Source organism: Pelecanus crispus, chromosome 7, assembly GCF_030463565.1.
Source record: "Pelecanus crispus isolate bPelCri1 chromosome 7, bPelCri1.pri, whole genome shotgun sequence".
Taxonomy (NCBI): Eukaryota; Metazoa; Chordata; class Aves; order Pelecaniformes; family Pelecanidae; genus Pelecanus; species Pelecanus crispus.
Genome location: NC_134649.1, coordinates 37,809,367 through 37,820,444, shown reverse-complemented (window position 1 = coordinate 37,820,444; position 11,078 = coordinate 37,809,367).

Genomic DNA, 11,078 nt, shown 5'->3' with positions numbered 1-11,078 from the left:
TTATCATAAACCTGAGAAGTCTTTGGTTCCTTTTCGAATGGAATGAGCAAGGTATTTCATTAAAGGAAAAGACATGCTCTCTAAAGCCCAACAATTATAGACACAATGCCTTTTTAACCTGCAATTCAGTCAAACAGGTTTGGTGGCAGTGGAAAATGTTAAAGGCCCTGTTTTGACACTTTGGGTCATGCTCCCCACAGATCAATTTGTGCTGTAGGCTGCCTGCACAGCAGAGCTGGAGAACTGGTGTGTGCATGACCTGCCCCCAAGTATCCAGGACCTCTAAGGAAACACGTATCTGGGGGAACGTGCTTAGGACAGGCTGAGGTTTTATTTGCCTTTGTACATCTCCTAGTACAGGGGGCTGCGGCTGGGCCCCTAAGTGCAAAGGGAGTACAAACAAATATGGTCCTCAGGTCTTCAGCACAAGCCTGAAATGCGATGATTTGGTCAAAGACCAAGAGTCTGAAATAGAAACACTTGGAACAAGCCTCAGTCCTTGAACTTTGCGTGAAGGGGGAATTCAGCTCTCAGCAGGAGGATCTTTGACGTGTGATATTTTGGTACTGTGGGAAGACGGGAGGGGGTGTCACGTTTAAGTCCTTTGCACTTGTAAAAATTCACATTGACATCCATGACTATTTTCTACTTGCAGTGAAACAGAAATTTGGCAAAATACAACCTGTTCCTGGGTGCATAGGAGGTATGGAAACTACCTCCCAAAGGAAGTGATAAAAGTACCATTGTATGCCTACTTGGTCTGATGAAATACCAGAGGAAATGATCTGGAGTGAAGGTCTCTGCCATTTCTCACACCTCTGGTTCTCTGATCCACCCTATTTGTGTCTCTGGGTTAGCTAAAAACTGAGAGAGAATGGTCGTGGAAAGGCTGAGCTTCACAGAAGAATTGGAGATGTTCAGATATGCATGTTATCTTCCCTGCGGTGAGAGCAGGGCTCTCAGACTCATCAGAGGAAGACCAGAATGGACTCCACCACCCAGGCCTCACCTTGCCGGCACCACAGGTTGTACCACCCAGCTACGGCCCCCACCCCTCCTCTGGGGCGTTATTGCATAAAGCCCACCACCCAGGGTGGTATGGGCCCCACCTTCCCTTAGAGGCACTGTTGCATTCCCCTGCCTTCCCTCCCAGTCCCTCCCTGCTAGATAGCCCTTCCCCACCCACCCACCAGATCACCTAGGTCCTCAGGACATCTACAGCAACTTCCTACAGGAATGTCATGTCAGGAAAGCATTTAAAGCCTTTGTAGCTCTAATGCCGTGTAAACAAGGAGGCAAGCCCACCCCACACCACCACTCCAAACCCCTTTTGATGTTTATTTCCTTTATGGCCACCAGGCATATTTTTGGGAATGGGGCACCTACAGGAGAGCTGGTCCCTGCACCAACAGGTTTGCAGTCCTGCAGCCTGATCCTACACCATGCTGAGTACTCAGAGCCTTAGCTGATTTTCAAGCCAAGTCAGGGTGTCGCTGGGAGCTTTGCCTGTATAAGGGCTCCAGCCTCTGGCACATTGTCTGGAAAGCGCTGTGTAAATAGGAGAGACAATTATTGCAGCCCTTTCCCGAAAGGAAATTCCATATTGGCACTGAACAGCACGTTAGAATGGCAGAGCACAGCCCTCACAGAGCAGGCTGGGCTGCGTGCAGGGCTCTGCCCTCCCCCGGCAGCGACTGACAGCATGCCGAGGGAAATTGGCTTTTCAGTGGGACATGCTGCTTTAGTGAAAGGCCATATGTTACTGAGTTATCTGTTCTGAATCCCCTGTATTATCCCCACGCCTCTGTCACCACCCCCCTGCCTCTACCCTCCCCTCAGGCCCTCATCCTGATGCAGAGGTTAAATAAAATATCATTTCCTTCTGATTTAGCCTTTGTCTTTGGCAATCAAAATGCCCTTCAGGCCCCTGTGGATTCAACCTTCCAGGTCAGGGTAGGACATGGGAAACCCCTTCCCGGGCATTTCACTGTAGATAATGTCGTGGCTGATTCATGAGATCATTCAAAGCACTGCCTTCCGCCACGGCTGCTGCTTTCGGTGCTGATGCTTCTTGGCTTGGGCTCTACCTCCTTTTTTTCCCTCCCCGCACATCACTTCTCCTCCTGGCTGGATTTTACAAACGGTCTCCTGGCCAGCTGGGAGACACAGGAGGGATGCTGAGAAGGAGAAGAAAAATAAAGGGCAGGTTAGGTCTACTGCAGCAAGCCTCCGTGCAGGGGAGGAACAGGCTGGTGAGTCGGGAGAGCCAGTGAACTCTGTCCCTGCTCCAGGAGGGGCTGACTCGCGGAAGCAGCACTGTTCTTGCAATCCTGCTGCTCCTGTTTGAGCCCGAGTGCACAGAGGAAGCATGAGGGCTCCTGTCGTAATACTGCTGGGCAGATATAGCAAGAAATAGGACAACATATGTATACCTGCCTATAGAAAGCAACACTCAGCATCACCTGTGTGTCATCCCTCAGCTTGAGGGTACAATACAAAACAATGGCATATATTTTTATTTATTATAGGTCATCTAATCTGCTGCTCAGCATCTTCCTGAAGACTCCCTCTAATGTTACACCCAACAGAGATCATGCTGTTAAAAGAACCAGCGGTGTAAGGGGAAGATCTATGAAGGACAGTATATTACCTGTCTTTTATTATGGAGTGCTGTTATTTTAACCTCTCCTTCCTTGTGCAGTTTTACATACTTGGGTTGAAAGTGCAAAGAGACAGCAGGGAAACAGAGCACACTGACTTCACCCTGTAATGTGCAACATAGGCAAAAGGAGAGGGAGGTCAACAGTGGGTTTTGTCATTTGTGTGGTCTCCAAGGTAAGTAGGATGAGCATGGAAGGAAGGGCTCCAGAGTTGGTGTCCCATGCATTCTGCTGACTGGATTTGTCCATTTGTGACGTGGTTAAATGTGCAAACGTGTGGTTGGCGGGGAGCATGCTGCTGTCATGGATGAGCAGTAGGTATACAGAGGAATGCACTCTAGGTGAAAGTGTCTGTGAGTGCAGGGCTTTCTTCCACCTCCCTGTCTGATCAAAACTATTCTGGATCACCCCCATGCAGGGATACATCTTGGTAGAAAATCATGCTCGTGAAAACTGTCAGTGAGTTGTCAGCAGTCATCCCCAAACCAGTGTCTATTGACGTGGCTGTTAGTGATGTGACTGCCAGGTCTGTCCTAGGACTCAGCCCCAAGCATCTCCTCGGTGTCTGCTTTCTGTAGGAGACCAGGTAGGGATGCAAGGTAGGGATGCAGGAAAAGGCAAGCACAGAGAAAAGGACAAGGTATGGGTTGTGTGTGTGTGCATCTACCTTACCATGGGGTTATCCATGGGTCAAAGCACCCTGTATCTTTGGTGGATGGAGCTGTAGGGAATTAGCTCACAGCAGTTTGGGCTATGAGGCCATTCCCTGGTTTTCCTTGCAGAAGTAGAGCCTTTGTTTTTTTTTTTTTTTAATCAGCAGCCTCCTAAATAACTATCTAAAACATTTCAAAAAGCCAGGCTGGCAAGACAGGAAAATCAGCAGGGAGGGGAAAGCGCCTGAGAGCCGGGAATAGAGGACAAATGGCCCCCGCCCCAGCAATGGTCCCAGCCCCCCATTCTCACCCTGCTAACATCCCTCCCTTTGGTAAACAGAGACAGGCAGGTTGGCACCTTGTCTCCTCGGACAAAGGAGTGGCCCTTTGTCTCACTGTGTGACTCCCTGGCAGATGGGGGCTGGAGGGTGCCTGAGGGGTCTTGTTCAAGGAAAGCTTCCAGTATGCAAAACGTGCCTACAGGCAGGCAGGAGAGCGATGGGTTTCCTCCTGTGAAAGAGCTAGTTTCTATCTCCTGACGGTTCTTTTTTGACTTTGAGAAAACAGAAATAGTCTGTAATTTTCCTGACTGAGCCTCTTGTTTTTACAAGAACTGAGAGGGAAACCTGGGATTTAGAGCCAATCTTTATTTCTGGAGAGGGAGAAAGCCAAAATCCTGACAGCAGGAACGTGCACATATCTTAAATATTTAAAATTCTTGCACAAAATTTCTTAGGAGGTGAGAATTTGGATCACAAATCAGAGAGATGCAAGTTTTGCAAAGTCCTAATACTTGCCAATCCCTGCTTCCAGCCCCAAGGGATTTACTGGGGTTTATTCTTCTTGCTTTCAGGGGGGGTAAGCGAGGCCGACAGAGAGGAAATAGCTGAGCCAAGGCTATACAAGAGTTGATGAGAAGCCCATAGTTAGTTGGTCAGTTAGTCTGTCACCCACTGGTGTGTTTTGACCAGGTCTTCCTCCAAGGCCATTGCACCACGTATGTGGCCTAACCTTGGTGTATGTTCTTTCTCCAGCCTCCTACACCACAAAAAAGCCAGGCTGAGGCAACTAAATCACTGAAAATATATTGATTTCTTCAGAGAAGGTGTCAGGCACTGCATGGGGAGACTCATGGCACCTTTCCATACCCAGTCCTACTGTGATGGCAGCTCAGATCCGTCCTTGTGGATGGGGAGTCTCTGGGCTGAAACCAATCTCAGTCAATGGACCCGTCATGCTGGCTTGGAGGTCTCGGACCAGCTGGTAACAGGAAGATGCCCACACTGCTGTTGGCATGATTTGTCCCCTTGTTTCATTATTTTCCTTCCCTACTCTGACCTATTATTAACAGACCCACCTTCTACCTAGTGCTTCTGTTTCCCCTGATATATTTGTAAAAGGCCTCTTATTCTCCTTAATCCCTTTGGCTATAATTAACTCATTCTGCATTTTTGCTGCCCTTATCTTTTCCCTGCAAGCCTTAACTGACTGAATATTCTTGTTTGGTTGCCTCCCTGTTTTCCATTTCTACTAAAGGTTTTCTTTTTAATCCTTAGATCTCTGAGCAGGCTTTGCACACTCTTATTTCTTGCATTCTTCTTCTTTATTTACTCTTCTTTTTCTCTCCCACCTTATTGTGCATGTAAGGACCCCGTCTGCCTTACACACGGGTAGATTTCAGGACCGTCTCACATGGCACCTTACTTGCTCAATTTCTTAATTCCCTTCAATGCATTTGCCTTTTTCCTTTGGCACTATGCAATTTTTTTGGTGATGTTGAATTTGTACTTCCCACTTGGGAGATTCCCACCTTCTCAGGCAGTTCCTTTCTTTCACCCAGTACCTTTTGTTCTACAGAAAACATGTGAAGTAAAAATTATGTCTTTTTAAAAAAAATGTTATTTGTGCAGGATTTATTTTTGACCCAGAAAACTAGAAGGGCTGAACGTGGGCTCGGTGCTATTCAGGAAAGTAGATCTTGGCTCTCAGTGCCCAAAACTGTCTTTAGAGTTATCTTGGCTCTCAGTGCCAAAACTGTCTTTAGAGTTTGGGTCTTTAGAACATCCTGGTGTCTCTTCCCAGCGGGGCTCTCCGGACAGCCCTTTCCTTTACTCCTTTCGGTCCCCAGCTTTGAGCAGGTTTTATTTTCTTCTGATGCATCTTACCTCTCGTGCCCACAGCAATATCTCTGAGGGGGCTGCATTCCTGCTGCCGGGGCTCAGCTGGGAAATGGGGTGTTCCCCACACTCAGAGGAGGAAATTTGGGGCACATGATGGGGATCCAGTGTGTTTACCTGAGGGGAAGGTGCAGGGGCTGGGATGACACTGTGTGGTTGTGGGCTGGGAGACAGTGGAGACCTGTCCACCATTGTGGGGCTGAGGCAGCCTGTCTGGACCGCCATTTTAGGCATGAGAAGGAGGGGGCCTGGGCCACCCTCTTGCTCCTCAGCCTGCTGCTAACACCCGCCTCAGGAGCAAGCATGGCAAGAAGAAACCTTTGCTGCTAACGAAGACCTCTTCATCTGTATAAACAGAAATGGGATCTCCAGCCATGCTTTTCCTCCCCCCCCCACAAACCCTGCCTTGGCACCCCGAGGAGTGGCTGCTGGGCCTTGCAGGTACACTGCATAATTCAGTGGGTGGGGATAGTGATAAGCAGACCATTCTTTTGTCCCTGTTAATGGGGAAACAGAGGCTAAAAGAGACCCCCTTGGAGGAGAGTCACAGGTGAACTTGTCCTGTGTGGTGTCAGTGGCGAGGAGGCTGCTACGGTTGTCAGTGAGGGCTTGGCCTGGCCCCGGCCGCCATCTTCTCCATGAGAGGAGAGGGATGCCTGAGCCTCACAGCTCATGCCGCTCACCCTGACAAAGGGCAACTGGCTCACCGTGGTTTGAAGAGGGGAAAAAGACAACTAAATCGACCATTTTTACCCCACTCCCAGCTTCCTTTCTGCTTACCACCATGCTCCCCCAGGCCTGGGCCTCCATGGAAGCAAAGGCTGTGCTGCTTGGACAGCGGGATCAGCATCATGCAGGTCCTGGCAGAGCTGGCAGTCAGCTGCCCACTCCGGCCTGTGCTGAGGCCTGAGCAAGAGCAGCAGCGGCTGCAGATGGCTGTGCCCACAGCCAGTTTTGCCGGCCTTGGCCCCTGATCGCTCTTTGCAGCAGCCACGGACATTTTTTTGTGCCCTTTGCTTTCCTCCAGTTTCAGGCTCTGCTGCTCCGGCACTGTGGTTCAGCAGGGCAGAGTGGGGGAGGGAAGGAGGAAGAAGTGGGGGGGGCTGCTTTACAGAAAAAAGAAAAAAAAAGTGAAAAGGCAGTCATTTGGGGCCTGGGCATGCTGGTGGTTTCGCCGCTTCCGTTGCCTGATCCACCTTTTCAGACACGCATGAGGAGAGTTCTGAGAAACGGCCCTGAGCGCTTCAGCATAACTGTGCACACGCGCGCATGCAAACACAGGGCCCTGCACTCAGGCTTGCACGCTGGGAAGGAGCCTGCGAGGCGGGGCTGCTCCCCAGCACACACTCACACATGCACACCTACCATCCTCCTTCCACAAAAGAGATTTCTTTCATTTCCTGCAGGAGGAGGAGGTGGGAGAGAGGGAACGTGAAGGCTGCAAATTCCTCAGACACATATCTTGCCTCCCTCTCCTTTTCCTATGCTGCCTGCCAGCTCCACGTTCAGGAGCCGGCTCCCGCTTCCCATACAAATAGGCAAGGCTGAACAACTGTGCTTTTAAACCTTGTGAGACAGTTCTGTTGCTTTGTGGGTTGTGTTTTTTCACAGCATTTTTGTGCTTTGCCTGTCAGAGCTATCTCAAGGCTGCTCTGACTCCATAGGGCCAAGTTGCTGTTCAGCTGGTTAGGAGTACAGGCGTGCCTTGTGCTGTGGTTGAAGCATTTTTTCCACCCAAGCTGTCCCCTTCTTGCCCCCAGCCAACCCCAGGAAGCTTGTCTTCATGCATATTGACAATTACCCTGTGCTGGAGCAAGGCTTTTCCAAACCCTGAGCAGTATACATGGCATTTCAAAGGGATATTGCTGTCAAGCACCCAGCTTGTCACAAAACTGTGAGCTGGAGCCACAAAGCAGCAGGTGGTACCCAGGTGTGTTAGGCTAATCCTCAGCTCTCCTAAACGAGAGTTACTGTCCCTCATGAGTAACTAGGATGAGCACAGGAGAGGCAGAGAGTGTTTCTGTTTCACAGTTATTTGGCGCTTGCAGGCTCTCCCTTATTTTCTACAAGGTAGGGAGTATTGCTTCTCCTGTGTCATGGACAGAGACATTAAGGATAGTGGATAAGATCTTACTCTCTCCAGAGCTGTGGCAAAGCAGCTTACACCAGCCACCCCAGGGCTGCCGTGGCTGTGAGGTTGTGTTTCTTAGCCCATTCAGAGCATCCTGATGCAGCGTTGTGGCTCTGTTAGAGCTGCTGCTGACGTAGGAGGGAGTCCAGCTGGCTCTCCTGTTTCTCTGCCTGACGCTGCAGGCATAAACGAATAGTATCAATCAGAAACTATGCCTGAAAGGCAAGTAGATTTTTTTGTTCATCTAAATAGGGGAAATCCTGTGCACGGAGATTTCAGGACCTGGTGGCTGGAGTGCAGGATGCATGGAGAGAATGTCCGCTTTTGCAGAACATTTCCCAAGGCATCCAAGGACTCTCTCAAACCCACAAAGCCTGCCCTAAAACCACAGCTGCAACAAAAGAGGAAGAGTCTAGAGCAGAACTCAGAGCACATTAAACCTTGCAAAATAGGTCTCTTTCTGTGGTGGTGGGGTATGTGTATAAATACATACATACATGTACATGAAGAGAGAGCTGGGTTTGTTCAGCATCGGGGCTAAAAGTGAAAGCAGCCTGCAGGAATGCTGAGCAGGGGCGGTGATTTCAGGCAGGGCTAGCAGTGGCAGGGCTGGATCGTGTGGAGGAGCGGCCCGCAGTGGTGGCTTTGCAAGGAGAATGACCAGTCTTCCCAGGCCCTAGTGCAGCAGAAGTAAAGGACACTGTCTGATTTGTGACCTGCACAGATAAATTCAGCAAGGATGTAAATGGGAGGGTGAAACATTGGAAGGAGAGCACCAAGAAAGAGGGTGCAGGTTAAAAGATGTCCAACTGGTGTAGGGTGCGTAGGCCAAAAGGAGTGTAATTTCCATGTGGCACTAAGGAAGAACATAGGAAAAGAAAGTAAAAAGAACATGTTAAAATATAGCCAGCTGTCTAACATGCTGGTACCATCTCTGTTCTTGTCAGTCCTGACACAACTGAGTGTAGCCGCTGTTGAGTTCAGAGTTGTGCAGACTCCCATGAAGGCGGCCTCAGTGAGACTCTACCTGTGGTGGCTGCATTCCTGTGCATTGAGTCAGGAGCTCAGGGTTAACTCTTTCGAGGATGCAGGGCCTTTGCTGAGCAAGTTTGGGTCCCTCATGGACAGCCTTACTGGAGCTGGCCAAAGGGATCTTGTTTCGACACAGTGTCTGTAAGACCTGTTGCTTCGTTTGGACAAGCCTCTTGGCCCACAGTACTGGTGCGTACCTTGTGAACATGCCTATGATATGGTTTGCAGTCAGAGCTGCATATTTTGGCTGCTGCATATATCCAGCTTCAAGTTTCCATTCTTGGGACATCACCATGTCCAAGGCCTGCACTAACACAGACTAATGGATTGCCACAACCCTATGTGAGGTTGATAAATCCTGCCTTAACCGAGCAAGCAGAGACACTAAGCCTCTGAGTTAAGCAGATGTAGAGCCCATTCTAGACCTCAGGAGTCTGTAGCTCCTGGGCACAGTGGACTCGCCTCCTGAATCACTTTAGAAAGCACAGAAGAAGGAAATGCACTGGACATCCCTGCTACTATCTCAGTTCTTGTGAGCCCAAGGTCAACAGAAGAAAAGCTACTCCATACTATGTCTGGACTGCAGGCAGACAGGCTCCACTGAGCAAGCTACAACCCTTATTCCCCGGTCATCTCATCCAGGCCAGGGATATGGTTGGAGCTCCCTGACCTCCTTTAGCCCATACATCCAATCTTTCTTCCCACGGAGTCAGAACACAGCTCCTGTAACCCTCAAGATGGAAGGACCAATGGGTGGCTGGGACCAGAGGTTACACTAGCATTTCCATCTCTAGGATTATCTGTGTCACCTTCCACTGGAGCAAAATTCACTTCCACATCCCTCAAAGTCAGCTGTGGAAGTGATGGAGAAAGAGAGTAAAGCAAGCAGATAAGGCACCAGGGGAGCATTTCTTTGCATCTTTCCTGGACAGAAGCATCGTCTCCGTTCCCATCACTTGCAGGACCAGCTGTGGTTTCTGGCAATGCCAGACACAGCCATCACCCTCTGGGTTCCTTTCCCTTTCATTGTCCCTCTGGAGAACAGGACTCCTGTTAAAAACCCTGCAAGTATCACTGAGAGCCAGCTCTATTATTCCCCAGCCAGTGAAGCACGACAGGCATACTCTCCCACAACCTAGGGATGCCCCTCTGATCTGTTACCAATGGGGCTATCTTTAATGGGATCAGAGCCTGCCCTTTTCCACATCCCAGTGGGACAACACCTGCCCACCAGAGAACAAAGAGGAAACCTGTTGTGATGGGAAAAAAGACAGAGCTCTCCCCAGAGAGACAGCGAGGCTGTTTGATTAAGAGCATCTTTCTCCCAGCCAGCTGGTTTGCTAGCAAAACAACCAACTAAACTTCATCTTTATGCAAGAGAGAAAATGTTCTGTGAAGCAAATGCCACAAGTCCAGTTTTACTCACCTATATAAACCATTGCAGAAGAAGACTGTAGGAGCAAGAAGGAAAATATTTCTGCCTAAAACCAGTATTTAAAATATATTTTTAAAAGGTAAATTCAGAGCAATTTTTGAAATGCTGCAGCAAAGAGATCTAACTAGAAGCTTAATCTCTAACTTGTCCTCCTCAAAAGACCCAACAGTTACCCATTGCTGTGCATTTCTCTCAAGCCCCAGTCTTTGCAGAGGTGCAGCATCCCAGTCAGGCAGGTCAAATTCCAGCTGTGCCTTCTGCAGGAATGTCCTCCGGAGACTGACTGTCCCACATGTGCATATCTGCCCCAGACATGCCCTTCATCTGTAGTGCTCTCAGCCTTGGGGCAAGGAACCAGGACAGGACCAACCAACTCACAGCTCCTCAACAGTGGTGCCAGACTCCAAATCAGACTGTCACCCTTTTCTCTGAATATTTTTCAAATCAGAGACCATAGGCTTGGTTGCTGGTGCTTATCCCATGAGCTGCCCAGAGCAAAACTGGCACATGAGCATAGGTGCAGGCTCCAAGGGGGGGCAGAAGAAAGTTATCTATGAGCCAGGGGCCACTTTGTGGTACATGGTTCATTAGCCCTGTCCAGAGTTGGAGTGGAAGGACTCAGGCATGCATGGATGTGTTTGTGCATCCCAGTTTCTTTGGGGGTTTTGTGATTCTGGCAGAAGTGTAATTGTGAGCAAAGCTTTATTCCAGTGGATGCGGCATGTAACAAGAAGTTCACCTTCAGTTAGAGAGGATCTTAATATGACCTTCCATAAAAAAAGGGCATTGTTTTGAGTTGTTAAACAGCTGCTGTGTTCCACCCCAGTAATGGTTGCAATTCAGTAGTGAATAACATAAGCCTTAGATAAACAGCCGGTAAAATAATTTGGGGTCTTTCCTGGCAGGGGGAAGCAGGCAAGTTACTCTACAAAAATAAATTATTATTCTCTCTGCCTAGGAAATGAAGTGTTCTCCTTTTCATCACCAAGT